The following is a 19,994-nucleotide window of genomic DNA, read 5'->3' as shown; positions in this document are numbered from 1 at the left end:
ACATATTTAATTTTATAGACGTGGAATTGGTAAATAGCGTTCGTATATGAAATATGAATTATTGTGGAACAGTATATCAGGACTTTGCTCACAGCTGTGCAATACATTCAGGAAAAAGAAAACTTTGGCAAAGAGAACTTTCAAATCATCTATACACATAAAGACTTCCACAGAAAAGAGATTCTATACAGGGATATTACATAAGTTAAATAATTTAAAGTTGAATGTTTCTTTCGCCGGAAACCTTTCACAGTTGCGGTGCGTGAAATGCGTTGTTTCGTTAATTGTCGACGCCAGCTGGATTGTTATCTTTCCTGTATTTAGTTACAGCTTTCCAGATCCGACAGAGATCTCCTCCCCTGAAGTGCGGAGAACAGAATGGAAGGGGTTAAGAAACGCATCACACAAGGGGGTGTTGTCATTTTTTTTTTGGCTATAGTATCAAACAGAATATAAATGTCTAATATATATATTACAGTGCACATCTGTTTATTTTTGGGAGGGTTTTGAAGGACATGGAGCACATTACATTCAATTTCTTCACTTATTTCATTCTATGCTCAAGGTCTATTGTTTTTTTCCCCGACTTTACTGGGCACAGACTAGTGATGTGCCGGCCGGGCCAATAGCTGCAGGAACCGCGGGTCCGGGAGTTCGGGCCGACCCACACTTTTGGCGAATGGCAGGAGGGGGGTGCAAGTTGAGCTCTTCTCCTGCCACGTTGCACGGCTTTCGACTTCCAGGTTCTTCTTTTAAAGATGCACTCGCCTGCCTCGTCCCGCCCTTTGTGATGTCATCGGCGGGGCAGGTCGGGCGCGCGGTCTATAAAAGGAACCCGGAAGTCGCACGCTGGCGGGCGCAGGCAGATGTCAGGCGGGGGAAAAACCCGACCCACACAGTAGTAGCGCAGACACCCTACAAAAGATGCACCTAAATATTATTGGTGACAGTAAAGATACGATATAGGATCAGTTATCCAGTAAGCTCCGAATTCCGGAAAGCCATCTCCATAGACTCCATTTTAATCAAATACAGTAGAACCCCATTTACGTTTTTCAGGGACCAGAACAAAAATGGTGTTAAATTCAGGAAAATGTAAAATCAGGGAAATGTATTACAGTGGTGTAAAAACTATTTGCCCCCCCTTCCGTGATTTCTTTGTCACACTTAAATGTTTCTGCTCATCAAAACCGTTAACTATTAGTCAAAGATAACATAATTGAACACAAAATGCAGTTTTTAAATGAAGGTTTACGTTATTAAGGGAGAAAAAAAACTCCAAATCTACATGGGCCTGTGTGAAAAAGTGATTGAAAAGTGATTGAAAAAGTGATTGCCCCCCCTTGTTAAAAAATAACTTAACTGTGGTTTATCACACCTGAGTTAAATTTCAAAGGTTATAAAGCCATTTCTAAAGCTTTGGGACTCCAGGGAACCACAGTGAGAGCCATTATCCACAAATGGCAAAAACCGGCCGGCCGACCAAAATTACCCCAAGAGCGCAGAGACAACTCATCCGAGAGGCCACAAAAGACCCCAGGACAACATCTAAAGAACTGCAGGCCTCACTTGCCTCAATTAAGGTCAGTGTTCACGACTCCACCATAAGAAAGAGACTGGGCAAAAACGGCCTGCATGGCAGATTTTCCAAGGCGCAAACCACTTTAAGCAAAAAGAACATTAAGGCTCGTCTCAATTTTGCTAAAAAACAATCTCAATGATTGCCAAGACTTATGGGAAAATACCTTGTGGACCGACGAGACAAAAGTTGAACTTTTTGGAAGGTGCGCGTCCCGTTACATCTGGCGTAAAAGTAACACAGCATTTCAGAAAAAGAACATCATACCAACAGTAAAATATGGTGGTGGTAGTGTGATGGTCTGCGGTTGTTTTGCTGCTTCAGGACCTGGAAGACTTGCTGTGATAGATGGAACCATGAATTCTACTGTCTACCAAAAAATCCTGAAGAGAATGTCCGGCCATCTGTTCGTCATCTAATACTTTTAGGATTGTGGATGTTGGTATTTGTCCACCACAATGTCCTTGCAAAACAAAACACAAATTTGCAGAATGCCGATATACAGTAGGACGATATACTGTAAAAGGACTACTGCAGGAAGTAGAACACTTAAACCCCAGTCACTGGGTAATCAACATAATTCATACTTGTGAATCCCAAACAGTGCACAGGAAGGCAGTAAAGCTTCAATTAACAGTTCAGTGTGAAAATAAAAACTGGATAAATAAAAAATGTTGCCAATACAGTAGGAATATTGGCAGGATAAGCAGAGAAAAATGCTGCATGGCTTAATAGAATAAAAGAGATGACAGAGCAGGAAGTGTTTTATCTTTCATGTCCTATGGTTTTTGTTCCAGGTTTTGTTCCAGTTCCTATAAGTCTTATTTTTAACTGTTAATATTAGAAGAGAGTAAAGATCAGCTCCAAACAGTCCTTCTGCAATTGATTCTACAGTCTAGGAAAACATAATGTCCCAATGTTTATTTGCTTAATCTCCCTAAATATTTGCAGCTTTCCCTGTATTTAAATCCTGTGCAAGAAGCCAAATATGTTGAAGACAAACAGACACAGATAGAAGAGGGAGTTTTGTGGCTCAGACAGGCTGTAGCGCCATATAGAAGCTGGTGGCAGGTAATGTCGTACACACTGGGTGCTACACCATAATTGGACTTATTGATGAACTAAACCTTACAATTTGCAGCTTCTACTTTTCTAACCAATAGAACTTTTCTGTGTAACCTCCATGTCCTTTAATAATTGGACTTTTGATCACTGTCATTTACTGGACCTTATACAGTAATTTGCATGTCAGTGTTCATTTCAGATCAATTCCATTATTCAAGTGCTAACATACACAATTTGCCTGGGTCATTCAATTCTCTGCAGGTGGTAAGTATATGTGTATATATATATATATATATATATATATATATATATATATATATATATATATATATAGATATAGATATAGATATAGATATAGATATAGATAGATATAGATATAGATATAGATATATAGATATATACATATATAGATATATATATATATAGATATATATATATACAGAGTTCAAGAGGACCCGCACACCTTGGTTAGTGAACCAAAAATTTATTTTGCGGGTCCTCTTGAACTTTATATACGTCTGATTCAGTGTGTGTGTGTGTGTGTGTCTATATATATATGCGGGCGCGTCCGGGGTGAACTCTTTTCCTGCTCTCCCTGCCGACTTCCGGCTTCCTTTTTTATAGCCGCACGCCCTATGGTTGACCACTACTACCCAAAACTTCTTTAATGCTCCTAATGCCACAGATCTACAAGGGCTGTATATTGATTGTGTGAAATCACATGCATGGGCACTAGCAAAGCTGCCAGCCTAAACCTGGTGAGTTTACTGAATTAGATGGTAATGCTATTAATAATGCCTCACACTGGAAACGGTGCAGTTCCCACTACTATACTGCAAATCGCATGTGATAATGCAAAAACTGTCCATATTAGCCACATGCAGCAGAGCTACTAAGTGGGCACCTGTAATGACTTTTGGGGAAAATTCCCTTAAGTCATAAATAAACCTTATATTTGGTACAAGTATGGGATCCGTTATCCGGAAACCAGTTATACAGAAAGTTCAGAATTACGGAAAGTCGTAGACTCCATTATAATCAAACAATCCATATTTTAAAAAATTATTTCCTTTTTCTCTGTAATAATAAAACAGTACCTTGTACTGAATCCCAACTAAGATATAATTAATCCTTATTGGAAGCAAAACCAGCCTATTGGGTTTATTTAATGTTTACATGATTTTATAGTAGTTGCAAGGTATGAGGATTCAAATTATTATCCCGAACTTTCTGGATAATAGGTCCCATACCTGTACTCTGCTCCCTGGATTTATTTTTAATTTAGAAAGGTATTTCTTATTGATCCCCTAGTTTGCATTTAGCACCATTTTTGTGGGTGTTTTCAGAAAATACATGTTAATTAACAAAAAACAAATTTCAGGTTTGCTCAGAAACATTGTACACTTGTAGCTGGGACACTAAATCCATCAATTTATTTACTGGCTTTGCAACCAAATAGTGGCCTTGTCAGGAAACAGTTTATAGACCACAGGTATGGCAACCAATGGCTCCTAGAATTGTATATTACAGTTCCCAGGAGCTTATATGCACATATGGCTGAAATGAGGTCATGCTTTCACATTGATAAAATCCCATGATTTCGTGAGTTAGTGATTTTCTTTCACATTGGAGTTCGATTAGTTTTTTTTTTCACTTTGGCCATTTGAGTTGATATTAGTTGATGTATAGTCACCTAAACTGAATATTTGTAATGTTTAATGAGTAACAGTATTATCTGGGGAAAACAAGTCTATGTAAACATAATGAACAATCTGCAATAGTGAATGTGCCAAACTGAGATCCTATTAACTTACATTAGTAGCATAAGCTTGTCTGTACTGACAGGGCCAGTTTTAAGTTAGGGTAAAAAAAAAAAAGACATTTTCTGTGGATCCCCATTATCCTAGAGCTCCTTTGTTGAGAAAACATAGCAAAAACTGCAGAAAATAAGTCTTAATAATCAGTATTTTCATGATGATTGCCTAGATGCTGTCCTCATCTGATGGGCTTGTAACAATCTTGTTATCAGGAACCTTGTTCAGCGATAGTACCTTAGTACGTAAGCGAGGTACCAGCAGGGAACTAGAGAATACGTAGTCAGAGTCAGGCGACGGGTTCATGGCAGGTGGCAGAAATCGTAGTCAAGGGTCGGGCAGAAGTCAAAACCAGGAATTCAACTGGAACCAGCTTGGGCAATTTCCAGAATGGAGACTGGCCTTTTAAAAGAGATTTGGCACCAATTTTCAAATTCGGCCCCTCTTCGTGACGTCATGAGGCCGGCGTCACAGAGGCCTGGAACCCGGAAGTGCACCACTGCGCACCAATCTCCGAGAGATGCGCCGGGAGGTAAGAGAAGCCGGCTATCTCCCAGCGCATCTTACAGGGCTACTGCAAGCCCCAGTGTATGATCATCCAAATGTGGCCCATAGGTGACCAAAACAAACCCAGATCGACTCATATGGCAATTTGGCAGTACAGTATATGGCCAGCTTTCATCATTTCATTTTGTGACGTTTGGATGGCCTTTACTTTATATTTCTTTATAATTTGTAACTGTGCAAATTACTTTTTATATTTCATTATTTCCCTTATTTGAAAACTTATTAGAAAACCCTCATATTAAAGGCCACTCCCAGAGCATATGGGAAAAAGCATAAATGAAAGATACTTGAGGCACAATCACTTCCCAAATTTCATCATTTAGCTCCAGGGTATCTCCACACCATTTCTGGTTGACTATAGTCAGCAAATTAGAATTGACATAAGTATAGTAGTATAAATGTAAGTTAAACTGACATAATCTGCACAGGAACATTAGTAGTTCATTTAATTAGCCTGTGGGGAAATTGGGACTGGACAATACTTTTTAAAAGTGCCTGCCTTTCTCCATCTTGTTCTGTCCCTTCTTTACCTCAGAACTGTGAAATCTACAACATATGATGAATTGTGAATTGCTGAACCGCTGTATTGCACTGTTTGTAGGGACATATGAATTTCTGAAGGTTGTTCCTCCAGGTTTCAACCCAAGGCTGGGCTTGATTGGATTTGCTGGAATTGTTGGTCTGTTCCTTGCTAGAGGTTGGTATGGCACAAAGTCTCTGGTGTTTTACAATTTGATTTTATGTGTAAACTAAACTCACAATATGCAGAATTGACACTATTTGTATAAACTTTTGTGATGTTAAATATCAGTATACTGAAATATGTCCTGGCAATTATCAATGAGATCATGCCAAATAATGGGTAAAAATAACTGCATACAAATTTGTAGTTTGAACTTTGCTATAGCAGTTAGTTGTCGGCACAAGGTACAGGTATTGGACCTGTTATCAGAATGCTGGGGACCTGGGGCTTTCCGGATAACAGATCTTTCCTCAATTTGGATCTTCATACCCTAAGGGGCACATTTACTAATGGTCGAAGTAAAATCCTTTGACTTCTAATACCGAAGTCGAAGGATTTACTGCATTTCCTATGATCGAACAATCCAAGGTAAAATCGATCGAACGATTAAATCCTTCGAACCGAACGTTTCGAAAGATTTTAATCCATCAACCGAACGATTTTCCTTCGATCAGAAATTTGTTAGAAAGCCAATGGGACCTTCCCCATAGCCTAACATTGATGTTCGGTAGGTTGTAGGTGGCGAAGTAGTTGCTCGGAGTTTTTTTTAAAGAGACTGTACTTCGACTATCGAATGGTCGAATAGTCAAACGATTTTTAGTTCGATTCAAAGTCGTGGTCGAAATAGCCAATTCGATGGTCGGAGTAGCCAAAAAAAACATGAAATAAACCCAATAGGCTGGTTTTGTTTCCAATAGTATGTCACAAGAAGTGTTTGTAGCAGCCAAGGGGAATTGCTGCAGACATTTAGGGGCACATTTACTAAGGGTCGAATTTGAAGTTAAAAAACTTCGAAATTCGACCATCGAATTTGATACTTATATAGTCAAAGTATTTTTTCGATCGAAAACGGGCGTTTTCGATCGAAGTAAAAATCGTTCGATCTATTAAATTGTTCGAATCGAACGATTTTACAAAAAAATACTTTTAACTTAGCCAAACACTCAGAAAGGTTATAGGAGGTCCCCCCATAGGCTAAACAGCAATGTAACAGGATTAAGGTGGAAAAGTGTCGAATTCGAAGTTTTTTAAAGACAGTAATTCGATTTTCGAATGGTTGCATTAGTGAAGTATTTTCCATTCAAATTTTGGCCTATTCGAAAATTCACTTCGATCCTTAGTCAATGGGCCCCTTACAGTTATTGGTCCCTGGATGATAACCAGACATATTTTGATTGCAAGGCAGTTTATGTACGTCTCTCAGTAGAAAGCATGTCATATACAGACACTGGACTGTTGTGCAAGAATGCCTTTAAGGGTGTTTTGGATTCACAATCTCTTTTTTTTTTTTTTTACATACCTTTAGTATGTTATAGAATGGCTTATTCTAAGCAACTTTTCGTTTGGTATTTATGTTTTCTTTTTTTATAGTTTTGGAATGATTTGCCTACTTCTTTTGACTTTTTCCAGCTTGGGGGTCGCTGATCCTATGTCAAAAACAAATGTATTGTTATTGCTACTTTTTACTACAAATCTTTCTGTTCTGGCCCTGCTGTCCTATTCATATTCCAGTTTCTTATTCAAATCTGGTTGCTGGGGTAATTTGGACCCTAGCAACCAGATGGCTGAGATTGCAAAATGGAGAACTGCTGAACAAAAAGCTAAATAACAAAAAATACCGCAATTGCAATTTATCTCCGAATACCACTTAAAGTTGAATTTAAAGGTGAACTGCCCATTTATAAGCAATGAAAAACAGCAGCACTCCTGTAACTTGTAAATCTTCACTCAAGTGACAAAGGAAAATAAGCGTCACTAGAGGGGGCGGGCCCTCCATACGGCCGCATTTGGCCGGCTTTGTCAATGGCGCGTGAGCTGCCGGGGGGCCCCGAGGGGGTGCGGGCCCTGGCCCGCTCGCACCCCCTGCTCCCCCGGTAGTTCCGCCACTGATTCCTTCTCTTTCACAAGATACCAGAATGCTGCTGTTTTCCATTGTTCAGAAGTCAGTGTGCACCCTGGGGCTGCAAATAACCTACTTTCCACTGTGTAACACACTATTTTGTTTGTCTCTTGGTTTTTTTTTTAAGCTCTCAGACCAGTCACTACCTCAGAAACACAACAGGCTTTTAGAAGAGGAAAAAAACAGCAAAGAAAAAGCCTCTCCCCACATTCCTTTATTGAGGGAGGTGCATTTTTTCCAGTCTAAGTTGAATACAAACAGGGGGCTATTTACTAAATTCCGAATGGAAAAATAATGAAAAATTTGTGATTTTTTTTTATATAAAACCAGACTTTTAAAAAAAAAATCACAAATTTTTCAGAATTTACTAAACCCCGAGGATGGAAAAGTCAAAATCTGAAAATCCGGCATCTAAAGCTGGCCAAAGATGTAAAGATTTTTAAAAGATCCAATCGTTATCGTGAGACCACGATTATCTCGAAATGATTGTTTAAATGAACGATATGTCCATCAAGTAAAAAGACCAGTTCAGGCGATATTGCCAGCAAAACTGAAGAGTAGCTGCCTGCTTGGCCCTGCAAACATAGATAGATTGCACTGGGACGATAAAGATTTTTTATACCTGGCCGATCAATTTTCTGACAGATGTTGGATGAAAAATCGTAAGATGTACGATCGTTCGAATCCCACTAACCGCACAATGATTTCGAAGGATTGGTCGGACTTCACTAAAATCGGTTGTTCGGCAAGAAAAATCTTTGCGTCTATGGGGACCATTAGACCTATCGAGGTTGCATATAAGTCAAAGGGAGAAGTCCCAATGATTTTTTGATGTGTGCTGGTTTTTTGGTAATACCCTGAAGTTTTCGAGCAAAATGCTGAGTTTACGGGTGAAAAATCTGAAAAAAACATGAAAAATCGGATGAAAAATCACCCTCAGTGGCCAGGAGGGATCCGTGAGAGACAGAAGAAGGTGGCAATGTGGCTCTCCTTCCATCTTAGAACCGCGGCCCGGTGCAGTATTCATTGAAAAGGAGCACCAGCCCAGGTTATCAGGTAAGTAATTATAATTACTAAATTGGTAAGACCCCCCCATGATGATATTCTTTTGCTTTTCATTTAGTAGTTTTTGTGTTGCCATATTCTATTCTGGAACATCAGGATGTTGTAATTCTCTGGAAACTGATACAAACATAGTTTCATGCTGTAAGTCTGATGTAGAAATGTCAGTAAATCAAAATAGTAAAGGAAGGAGAACTCCAGCAGACTCTCTGCAAAACTTTTATTCCAAGTATTCCACAAACAGGAATAAAAGTTTTGCAGAGAGTCTGCTGGAGTTCTCCTTCCTTTACTATTTTGATTTACTGATACAGTGGAGTTGTTGGCACAGAGCAACTTAATTGGAAGCAGAACATTCAATTCCTCATCAGCTGTACAGATCACCAACGACCCTTTAGGGCAGGACTACGTGGGGGATTCCGCCGCGATCCGACGTACTGTGCAAAATCGCAGGCGTCACGTCGGATCTGATGGAAATAAGGTAAGTAATTCAATTGTCGCATCGTGTCGCAGCATTGATGCAACGCGACACGACTGTTGGATGCAGACGATGCACGCTGCATCTGCATCAGACAGTCGTGTCGCATCAACAATGCAACACTATCCAACACTGCCATTACTTACCTTGTTTCCGTCGCCTGTGATTTTGCGCAGCACGGCGGATCACAGTGAAATCGGCTGTGTAGTGCTGCCCTTACTGATGTAGAAATGTCTTGATATTATGTGACTGATAATAACATCAGATTTTTAGTATAATAGCAATACATGCCCAGGCAGTTTACCCAGTTTGGACCATTCTGTTCAATAATCTGGCCTTGTCCAACACAGTACGGGTTCATTTTTAGAGATTATCCACTGACTCCTCAATTTGCACCTAGTCAGTCCAAGATTAATATTTTGTCTGCTAGTATCGCATCTTATGAATGTGAAGTGAAATGAGCAATGTCTCTTTCTCAGTTTTTCCAGATCCACTTGACCGGCTCTTTTATTTGTATAAACGGAATAATAAGTTTTTGTAACTGTAGGAAGTCAGCCAAAGTAACCAGCACGTGGCGCTGTTGCAAAATTGTCTTGGAGAAAAAATATAATGGAAAATTGCAAAAAGTACTTAGTAGAGAGCTCACTAAAGGTAATGTCCACTCAAAAAAACAACTTTTTTTTGCCTAATAAAAGCAAGACATAATTCTGAGCTAATTTGAAACATACATTCATTACAAATTTTCTCCAGTTTCTAAGTTATTTGTATATGTATTGCTATTGAAAACAGTGTTTGTTCCGTTCTGTTCTCTGGTGGCTCAGACTGTTAAAACAATATAAGACAAGGTAGCTGATTAACAGACCTGTCTTTGCTGGGGGACCAAGACTTTTTGCAACATTGTTTAAAAAATAACAAACATGAGTTAAACAGAGGCTGCTGTCAATAGCAATTGTTTTTACAAATAACCTCAAAAGCACTGACCATTATTAATGTAGTTTGGAAAGTTGCTTAGAATTATGTTTTCTTTTATTAGGGAAATTTTTATTTTAGGGTTGACTTGCCCTTTACATTTTTCTCCAGCGTTTACATACCCTTTAATCGTGGCTATATCTGACTCGTTGGATCTGTTAGATATGCATGCTGTTACATTGCTGCTGGTTGTTTGCAGATGGGAGGAGATTATCATATATCTTGAGTTAGGGGCTGATTTAAGAATACTGGAGCCTTCAGGTTCCTTAACTCTTGTGTGTTTTCTTCATTAAAAAAAACAAAAAAAACGCCGGATTTACAGGAAGCTGAGCTATTCGGATGAAGAAACCATGTAAGGTTTTAGCACCCCAAGGCTTGTGTATTTAATACTGAAGGGATTCTCAAGAAGTTGGTTACATTGAGCTATAATATTTTTCTAGATCATCATTCTGACACCTCATACTCCCTATTCTAATAATGAAATGTGAAAAAGCCGTTAGCAGGTGGATAAATGAAAGGAGAGCAGAAATGTAGACTGCAAATATTGTGCCTGTCAGAATAATTTGTCTTGATTCTTATTTTCAAAAGGAGTTGCTTTGAAGGTTGTGTCACTGCATCAGTATAAGAAATGATTGTTTGTTTTCCACACTTTGCATTTATCAAAGTTCTTTAACTTTAAAAAAAATAAATAAAGGAATTATGATTTTTGCATTCACTTTGTGTTTTCATTATTCCATCAGCCATATCATGATTTCCTGGGTGGTTTCAGTAAGTGATCTCACTCAATCTTTAAAGAACTAGTAAGACCAAAATTGAATTTTACATTTGATATGTCATACTGTTTATGTTTAAATGTATCATGTATTTCTTAGAAAATCCACGTTCATATGAACATCCCTGGTCTTGCTAGTTCTTTACATTACAATCTGTTTATTACCACTTTCAAATTTTTCTTTTTTTTTCTCCTTTGCTTTTACCAAGAGGGAGCCCATATAAAGGGCAATGTCTTCCCATTTTTAGCAGATTGTATAGATGGGTGATTAGCTTGTGGGTCATTAGTCCTGCCGCTACTATCCTGCTTATTGTATGTTTGTTATTATTTTTGTTCTAATCCCTACATTTTTGTTGTGTTGCTAACATGTGATCCACCTGTTGTAATAACGTGAATTTCTAGCCATATTCCACAGGGCCACACAATAGATACAGTGTCGGACTGGGCCGGCGGGACACCGGGAAAAACCCCGGTGGGCCCCGGGCTCTTGTGGGCCCCGCTGGCCCAGATCCGCTACTTAGTGGGGCGGCGCGACCTCACTTTGTTTGGGGTCGCGGTAGAATAGAATGGCTGCCCATGCGCACAAAGGTAGCGCCGCGCGCATGCGCACAAACGCGGCACCGCGCGCATGCGCACTAACCCCCTGCAGCACTCCGGAGCGGCAGCGGTGGCTGGAGGGGGGCCCTGGGGCAGTAGCCCCGGTGGGCCCCATGCCTCCCAGTCCGACCCTGAATAGATACAAACACTGAACACCTGTATTACATACAAATATATTGACCAATACAAGAAATGGAGAGCCTTTCCCAGTAGTGCTTTCAGTTAAATTTTGATATTTCTTTGGGCTTTGTGCGCCACCTTTTTGTATTTTGACGTAGGACTGCCACATTCTAATTTAAGATTAGTTATTCCCTTCCATAGAAACTGAATTTTTTTTTTAAAGGTGAATTTTTTTATTGGTTTTAACAATACAAACAAACAATTACAATTACATTATTCTGGTAGAATGACAGAATGACATTGGATTGGTGTTGGGTCAATGGTAACCTTATACAGACAGGAGAATACAGTCACTTATAGATGCAAAGGTTGGTATAGTCATGTACGGGGCTGGTGGTGTAAGTCAGGTATATATACTTAAATAATTCTCCAAAGGCATGCTTATAAGTAAAACATATAGTTTATTACATCAAAGTATTAAACATTAGAAAAACCTCTTAGAGGCGCCTAACGCGTTCATGCTTACCTAGCACTTAGTCATAGGCAAAATGCTAGGGTAAGCATGAAACGCGTTAGGTGCTCTAAGGGGTTTTTCTAATGTTTTTTAATACTTAGATGTAATAAACTATATGTTTTACTTATAAGCATGCCTTAGGAGAATTAAGTATATATGGTTGTACCTCTGTTTGGTCACTAGAGGGCTCCGGCATGCTAAAGATTGATGTTTATTGACCTCTACTTCTAGGTTGATTAATATAGTGTAAGTCAGGTTAGCCTCATATTTAGAAGGATAGTTTAGGTTATCCAGAGGGTCCAGTTCCCCCAAATCTTGCCAAATGTATCTCATAGGTTAATTTTATTACAGGAAGGGCATTGTCTATAAACCTTTTCCAGAAGGCTAGGGTGGAGGGGGGGGGGTTCTCCTCATCTAGTGCATAACCAATGTTTTCTTAGCATAAAACATGAGCGTACATAACCAGATCCTGGCTGTTTAATTGGGCAATACCTCATCTATCACCCCTCACATGCAGACTGTTGGGTCCACTATCTATGGCGTGCCCAATTCGTTTGCTAAGGTCTCCATTACTTTAAACCAGAAATCTAGAATGGGGGGGACATATGGAGAAAGTTGGCCCCAGGAGAATTGCACCATGGGCAGAGATCATCTTGTCTCCTTCCAAATGTCTTCAGTTTGAAAGGAGTTATGTATGTTTAGCGGAGGAATTTATACTGTATGAGTCTATCTTTTATTGACTGGTGTAGGCATTGTCTGTGGCTTCCTCCCATTGTTCGTGATCAAGTCCCAGGAACTGAATTATTTAAAATCCAGTTATGCATATTGTGAATAAATATGAAGCTACAAAATCATTTGAAGGGCATGTTGATGTTCTACAGTATATGGTATACTTATAGGCACACAACAGCCCACTACATAAAAAGTTTTCATTTTTTCCCCCTCCTGTACCCTTAATACTTTACTTTTGATATCATTTTAATGGGTGGCACAGCCAAATACCTGCTCTTGTTTTCATTTAATGGATGGAATGACGGTTAAGGCAAATCTTGTCCACCCCCCTCCAACATCAATTGTTTAGAAGTAGAAAAATATTACGTTACTGTGGGGTCTTTTTATTTTTATTAGTCCAAACTGGTGGTCGTAGGCTTGAAAAATCTAGGCCTTTTGGTGAAATCCGCTATTTATAATAGAGTTAGATCCCATTATTGAAAGAAGCAATGTAGCAATTCTTGCTTGTGCTGCATCTTAGGCAGTGGCGTAGTATATTAAGTGAGCTCTATCACTGATATGGCAGTTATGCGTTGCATGGTTCATTGCATTATGTTGCAGAGCAAATCTGTTCTAATACCGGCTGCATGATTACAATGATTCAAGATGTGCCTAATTATGTGTTCATGGTTTGAGGAAATGCTGTTAATTTATTTATTTTAAGATTAGCAGCACTACAGAGGTTTATATGCAAGTTAGCTTGGCAGTGCTATTGCACACATTTGTATCCTGCTGGACAAAATTCTAAGCACATCTGAAGGCATTCCCATTGAGTGTAGCTAGCACAACACCTATCCACCTAATGGTCATGTAGCATAAAACTTCAGTTTCGCTTTAAATCCCCACTGGACTTGCATTCCCTGTGCAACCCTCCAGTCCTCAGCTTATCGCCATGCCTCTAGGCAAGCAGGGCCCCTTTCTAGAAGGAGGGCTGTACCATTAGTAGGTAAGTGGAGGGTTGCAAAGGAGCTATAAATTCTGTTGCAGGGATTGGCACAGCTGCGTTATGTCAATATAGTTTTGTGTTTACTCTGATAGTTGCTTTATTAGCAAGCAAATAATAAGACACAATCACTTTCTTGTCCCTTAAGGGGCTGAGGATTTTCCTGCAGCATTTAAACAAAAGATGAAATTCGCCCATCTAAACCCTAGTCTGGTACAATATTTATATAATGTTCTGTTCTTTGTATTTTTGTCTTCATGCTTGTTAGGGATGCACCGAATCCTGGTTCGGGATTGGCCGTTTCAGCAGGATTCGGATTCAACCAAATCCTTCTGCCTGTCTGAACTGAATCCAAATCCTAATTTGCATATGCAAATTAGGGCAGGGAGGGTAATCGTGTGACTTTTTGTCACAAAACAAGGAATAAACATTTTTTCCCCTTCCCACCCCTAATTTGCAAATGCAAATTAGGATTCAGGTTGGGTATTCGTCCGAATCTTTTCGTGAACCATTCGGGGTTAGGCCGAATCCAAAAATAGTGGATTCGTGCATCGCTAATGCGTGTCCAGATGCCCAATAAATGCATTTCTTCTATTAAATTGGTTGTTCACCTTGAGTTAACTTCTAGTATGATGTAGAGAGTGATATTCTGAGACAATTTGCAATTAGTTTCATTTTTTATCATTGTGGTTTTTGAGTTATTTAGCTTTTTATTCAGCAGCTCTCCAGTTTGGCAGTTTGCATTTTCAGTTGTCTGGTTGCCAGGGTTCAAATTATCCTAGCAATGATGCACTGATTTGAATAAGAGACTAGAATATGAAAAGTAGCAATAACAATAGCCTTACAGAGCATTTGTTTTTGGATGGGGTTAATAACCCCCATCTGAAATCTGGAAAGAGTCAGCAGAAGAAGGCAAATAAATAAAAAAAACTATAGAAAATAAATAAATGAAGACCAATTGAAAAAGTCACTTAGAATTGCCATTCTATAACATATAAAATGTTATCTTAATGGTGAACCACCCCTTTAAGAAGTTGGACAGGGTTATGTAGTCAATTGGATAATGTTTATTTTCAAGCTTTCCCGTCTAATCACCAAATTCATGTTATGAACCTTGTTTTGTCTGTATCTCTGCAGGTGAAAACATCTGAATTCTATCGGTACTCGCGGCAGCTGAGGCATGAGGTGGAGCAAGCTCTAAACTACTTCCATAACGTCAGCGAGCAGCTCTGATGGAAATGAATCAAACCATATCCGTTCAGCAAAACCCCAGACTGCAGTATTCGGGGAATGATTGGGCACAGCATGGTTAATAGCAAGATCTTCTTCTTCATAAGCCTCGTGTGTTGGGAGCTGGAAGGTCCCCTGGTTCCTCTCCGTCCCGATTGCCTTGCCATCGTTAACAATTTTGTCTTCTGCTGGGGGGAGAGGACTCGGGCCTGACGGTGAATTTCATGCATCTTCTAAAGTATTCCGATATGATCCACGTCAAACAGCTGGCTGCGAATGGCAGACATGTCTGTGCCACGGTCAGAATTTTGCTTGTCGGAGTCATTGTAGATATGTTTATGCTGTGGCTGGAAGGACGCGGGATGAAACCTTTTACTCCACAGAGCGATATGAATATAGAAAATAAATGGGAGTTTAGTCGACCCTTACCTGTCAACAAATACGGCCATGAAGGGACTGTTCTTAATAATAAATTGTTCATCACAGGGGCATTACCTCCTCTTCAACTTCCAAACAGGTGTGGTGTGTTTTGACCCAAGCAAAGAGGGGACTGTGGAACAAAGAACCAGAAGAACACAGGTTCTAAAAACTGCTGGGAAAATAAGTGCAAAATGATTACGCTAGATGTTTCCACAAGATGATTTCTTACAATTGACAGCTTCGTTTGATCGCAGGGCTGCCCCTCTACCGAAGTTTATGATCCTGATATGGATCAGTGGACTATTTTGGCGTCCATGCCAATGGTAGGAGTGGTCATGGAGTAGCCGTGCTAGACAATCAAATCATAGTGCTCGGTGGCCTGTGTTACAATGGCCATTATAGTGATTCCATCTTAACCTTTGATCCAGAGGAAAATAAATGGAAAGAGGAATGAGTATCCAGAATGCCGTGCAAGCTGGATTGTTTACAAGTATGCAGCCTGCATTTTCAGAATAACGTTTTAGAGCATGTGAAACGTTGCACATAAAAATAATCAACTCTTGTTTTTAGCAATTTTTTTTTTTTAAATGTCTTGAGCTACTCGGATCTTGTTCGAGTCCCATTGCTAAAGGCAGGTTCTCATGGCAGTGACCAGTTGGGTTTTTTATTATCTGACAGCATTATATGAATCGGGGAGACCATTGTGAACTTGGCAGACTTGGGGTTTTCCTTACCAGGTCTGACTAAGCTTTGTTTTTTATTTAAATACATTCTGTCCATTTAAACCTCTCGTCTTTTTTCCTTCTGCAGCTGAATCCTCTGTTTCTGTTCTCGTATACAGATTACTCATCAAGGCAATCAAAAAACATAGAGAAAATAATTGGGTATGCGGTTAGATGAGGGTTTTTTTTCATTGTGAAAAGATGGGAAGACAATATGTAATTTCCCATAAATCCTGATTCTTTCACATGCATGCCCACATTAAAATGACAGAATAGTTTGCCGGATCCCAACATAATGTAATTCCCATCCCATATCTGAGAAAGTATCTAATGCTGCTAACTCTTCTGTTATCTTGTTTTATAAATTTGTTATATCCATTATTTTTACTAATGGTGCTAGTCTCTCTGCAAATCTGCCTGTTTTTTTCTTTTAACTTGATACCTTTAAATTATTATATATTTTATTTTACATGGGCAGTGTTTGTAGTTGCAATATGGCAATGATTCTTGTGTGTCATTTGGGTATTTTTTTAACTTAAAGGGCTGGTTCACCGTTAAAGGAATTATTCAGTGGAAAATGAAAACTGGGTAAATCAGCTGTGCAAAAAAATTGTTTCTAATATAGTTAGTTAGCCAAAATTTATTCTATAAAGGTGGAGTGAGTGAATGTCTAATATAACAAACACTACTTCCTGCTTTCAGCTCTCTAACTCTGAGTTAGTCAGTGACTTGAAAGGGCCCAGATGGGACATAATTGTTCAGTGAGTTTGCAGTTGATCCTCCGCATTCAGCTCAGATTCAAAGCAACAGTTATGACCCACGTGCCCCCTCAAATCACTGATTGGTTACTGCCTGGTAACCAATCAGTGGAAAAGCAGGAAGTAGTGTTCTGGCTATTATGTTAGACATCCAGTCACTCCGGCTTTATATATTACATTTTTGCTAACTAACTATATTAGAAACATTTTTTTATTTTGCAGCAGCCTATCTATTTACCCAGTTTTTATTTTTACATTGAACTGTTCCTTTAAGTGAACCTTTTAGTTTGTTATATGGCTAATTCTAAGCAACTTTTCAATTGGTTTTCACTATTTATTATTATTATCTATTTTTTATAGTATTTTTTAATTTTTTGCTGTCTTCTTTCTCTTTCCATATTTTCAAATGGGGATCGCTGACGCCCATCTAAAAACAAATGCTCTGCAAGGCTACAGATTTATTGTTATTGCAACTTTTTTATTAATCACATTGCAATTCAGACTTCTCAATTTATATTCCAGTCTCCTATTTTGAATCCGCACACGGTTGCTAGATTAATGTGAACCCAGGCAAACCAGTAGCAAACTGGCTATTACAGTCCAATTTACCATATCAACCAGGCAGTCTTTTAATGAGAGACTGAAATAAGAAAAAAAAAATTTTTCACTCAAAACTAATAGTAATCAAGTGTAGTCAATCAGTTTTTTGGCTGACCCATATTTGAAAACAGAAAAAGCAAATAATCTAAAACTATATTTAAAAATAAAAGGAAAGTTGCAAAAATTGACTTCCTATAACATATTAAACGTTAAGTAAACTCCCCCTGTACTGCAGCAGATTGGATGGAGCAGACAGGAGGAATGAATGGGAGAATCACATGTGACTATTGGTTTCTTGTGTAAATTCATCTGTCTTGGGATACAATTAGTTGTGATGTCCCTCTTGCAGTATTTGTGAGGTCACATCATACTTGTTTTGTTTACTTTGCAACAGGGTTCTGGTCATATCAGAAGACACTTCCCTGCCTCTCTTCTTTTTTCATTTTATATAAAGGTCTGCAAATTTTCCTAAAGGACAGTGACCTATGTAGGTGCATAACATTATTTGATTGCTTTATATAGAGATATATTTTATAATAAATTTATTTCTGCACAGGCATGCATGGGTCTTCAAAAAGAAATATAACCATCATAGTCTGCCTTAGGTATAGAACCAACTTGCCACCTCAGGGCAACATGTTATTCAATCCTGTATCACCAATGTATGTTCTATTGTACATTGATAGGTTGCAGACAGAAGTCCTCTGCTTTCCAAATATCCTGTTTAGAACCCACTTCGAGAAGCAGAGAAAGGGGAAGTCTAGTCCCAAAATTCACCTTCTCCAATGGAACAAGGTTAGGTTATATTTGAATGACTTTAGGGCCTAAAGGAGTGTGAAAATGTTCCTACTAGTCTAGGCAAGACTATAATGTTTCCTTTCATCTGTAGAATCAGTGTATGTGTGTGTGTGTGTGTGTTATATATATATAATATATACATATATATAATTTGGCGTGAGATAATGTTTATGTACTTTTTTAAAAATATACATAAGTTCATGTTTAAAAGTCAGCCTTTAAAGGGAAATACAGCATATACATGATTGTTCATTACAATAATTGGGCATATGTTATTCGGAATAGGGAGGCTTATTTTGCATATTTGTATATATTGGGATTTGGGAGTTACATCAACATGCCTGCACTAAAACAAATGAAATAGCAATCCATAGACTTATATAATGTTTGTTAGCTCACAATCAATACATATTGAACAAAGCGTGTCTGGGACACAGGCTTGCACTTATAGTAAGGTATGCTATCACTTATCAGTATCATATCATAATCACCGCTACATTTTTCTATAAACCATGTCAATGTATTCCTGCTGTTTTCATGGCCACCGAGATATCTCATTGGTAGAGGCAAGTTTATTGTGTGTAGGCTGCTTTGTCTACTGTACATGTGTCTTTTGATGAATTTAATGTTAAACCTCTTTATCCACTTTTACATTATTTACCTTCATGTCTTTTCCTCCAAGGCTGAGGTATTTTACCCACGGCAATTCAGTGTATCCAGCGACAGTAATTACAATTTCCTTTAATCCCTCTGTTATGTCCCATCTATAAAAAATGCCTTATCTCCATGATTTCTATAGAAGAAATCTTAAAGTTGTAACCTTGTGTTTGTTTGTGCCTTGTAGACCTCTGTGGCACTCTGAATCTAATACTTCCTGGATCTGAAATGGCCATCTCCAGCACATAAGAGTCTGCCAAATACTGAACCAAACTCAAGCATTATTGGAAAAAATATGAAAAAAATTGAACTAAGTCGAGTGAGTTGTCCAAAAGCTTTACAGTCACATTGGCTATGGATTTGTACTTATAGGCAGAGTGTTTTTTTGTGGATGCCTTTTTTTCTAAAATAATTGTGATTTCATTTTTGTGCTGTAAACATGGCAATGTTCAAAACCTTGAATATTGATAAATCTGCCCTTAAGATGTGGACAGTGCTCTAAAGGCTCCGATGCTCTCAGCCTGCATATTTACCTGAATTTTTGACGTTGTGTTAAAGAGATACTGTCATGGGGAAAAAAATTCAAAAACACATCAGTTATAGTGCTGCTCCAGCAGAATTCTGCACTGAAATCCATTCTCAAAAGAGCAAACAGATTTATTTATATTTAATTTTGAATCTGAACAAGAGGCTTAGACATATTGTCAGTTTCCCATTGCCCCACTTGTGCTCTGATAAACTTCAGTCATCTTTACTCCCTGTCTTGCAAGTCGGATGTGAATTATGACCCCCCAAGCGGCCTAAACACAAAACAATGGGAAGGTACAAATAGGCAATTGAGAACAACAGCCTGCCAAAAAGCAGTTCATCTAAAGTGCTGGAATGCCTTTCTGAAAGCAAATGCGCAGGCAAATGGGGG

At 38.7% G+C, this 19,994-nt stretch overlaps 1 pseudogene; it reads left to right on the top strand.

The window, feature by feature from the left end:
* Positions 1-16,087, top strand: part of LOC121400468 — a 47,655-nt pseudogene extending 31,568 nt beyond the window's left edge.
* The last annotated feature ends 3,907 nt before the right edge of the window (positions 16,088-19,994 follow it).

Source organism: Xenopus laevis, chromosome 2S (genome assembly GCF_017654675.1).
Source record: "Xenopus laevis strain J_2021 chromosome 2S, Xenopus_laevis_v10.1, whole genome shotgun sequence".
Classification (NCBI taxonomy): Eukaryota; Metazoa; Chordata; class Amphibia; order Anura; family Pipidae; genus Xenopus; species Xenopus laevis.
This window is presented reverse-complemented; position numbering and strand designations above follow the sequence as displayed.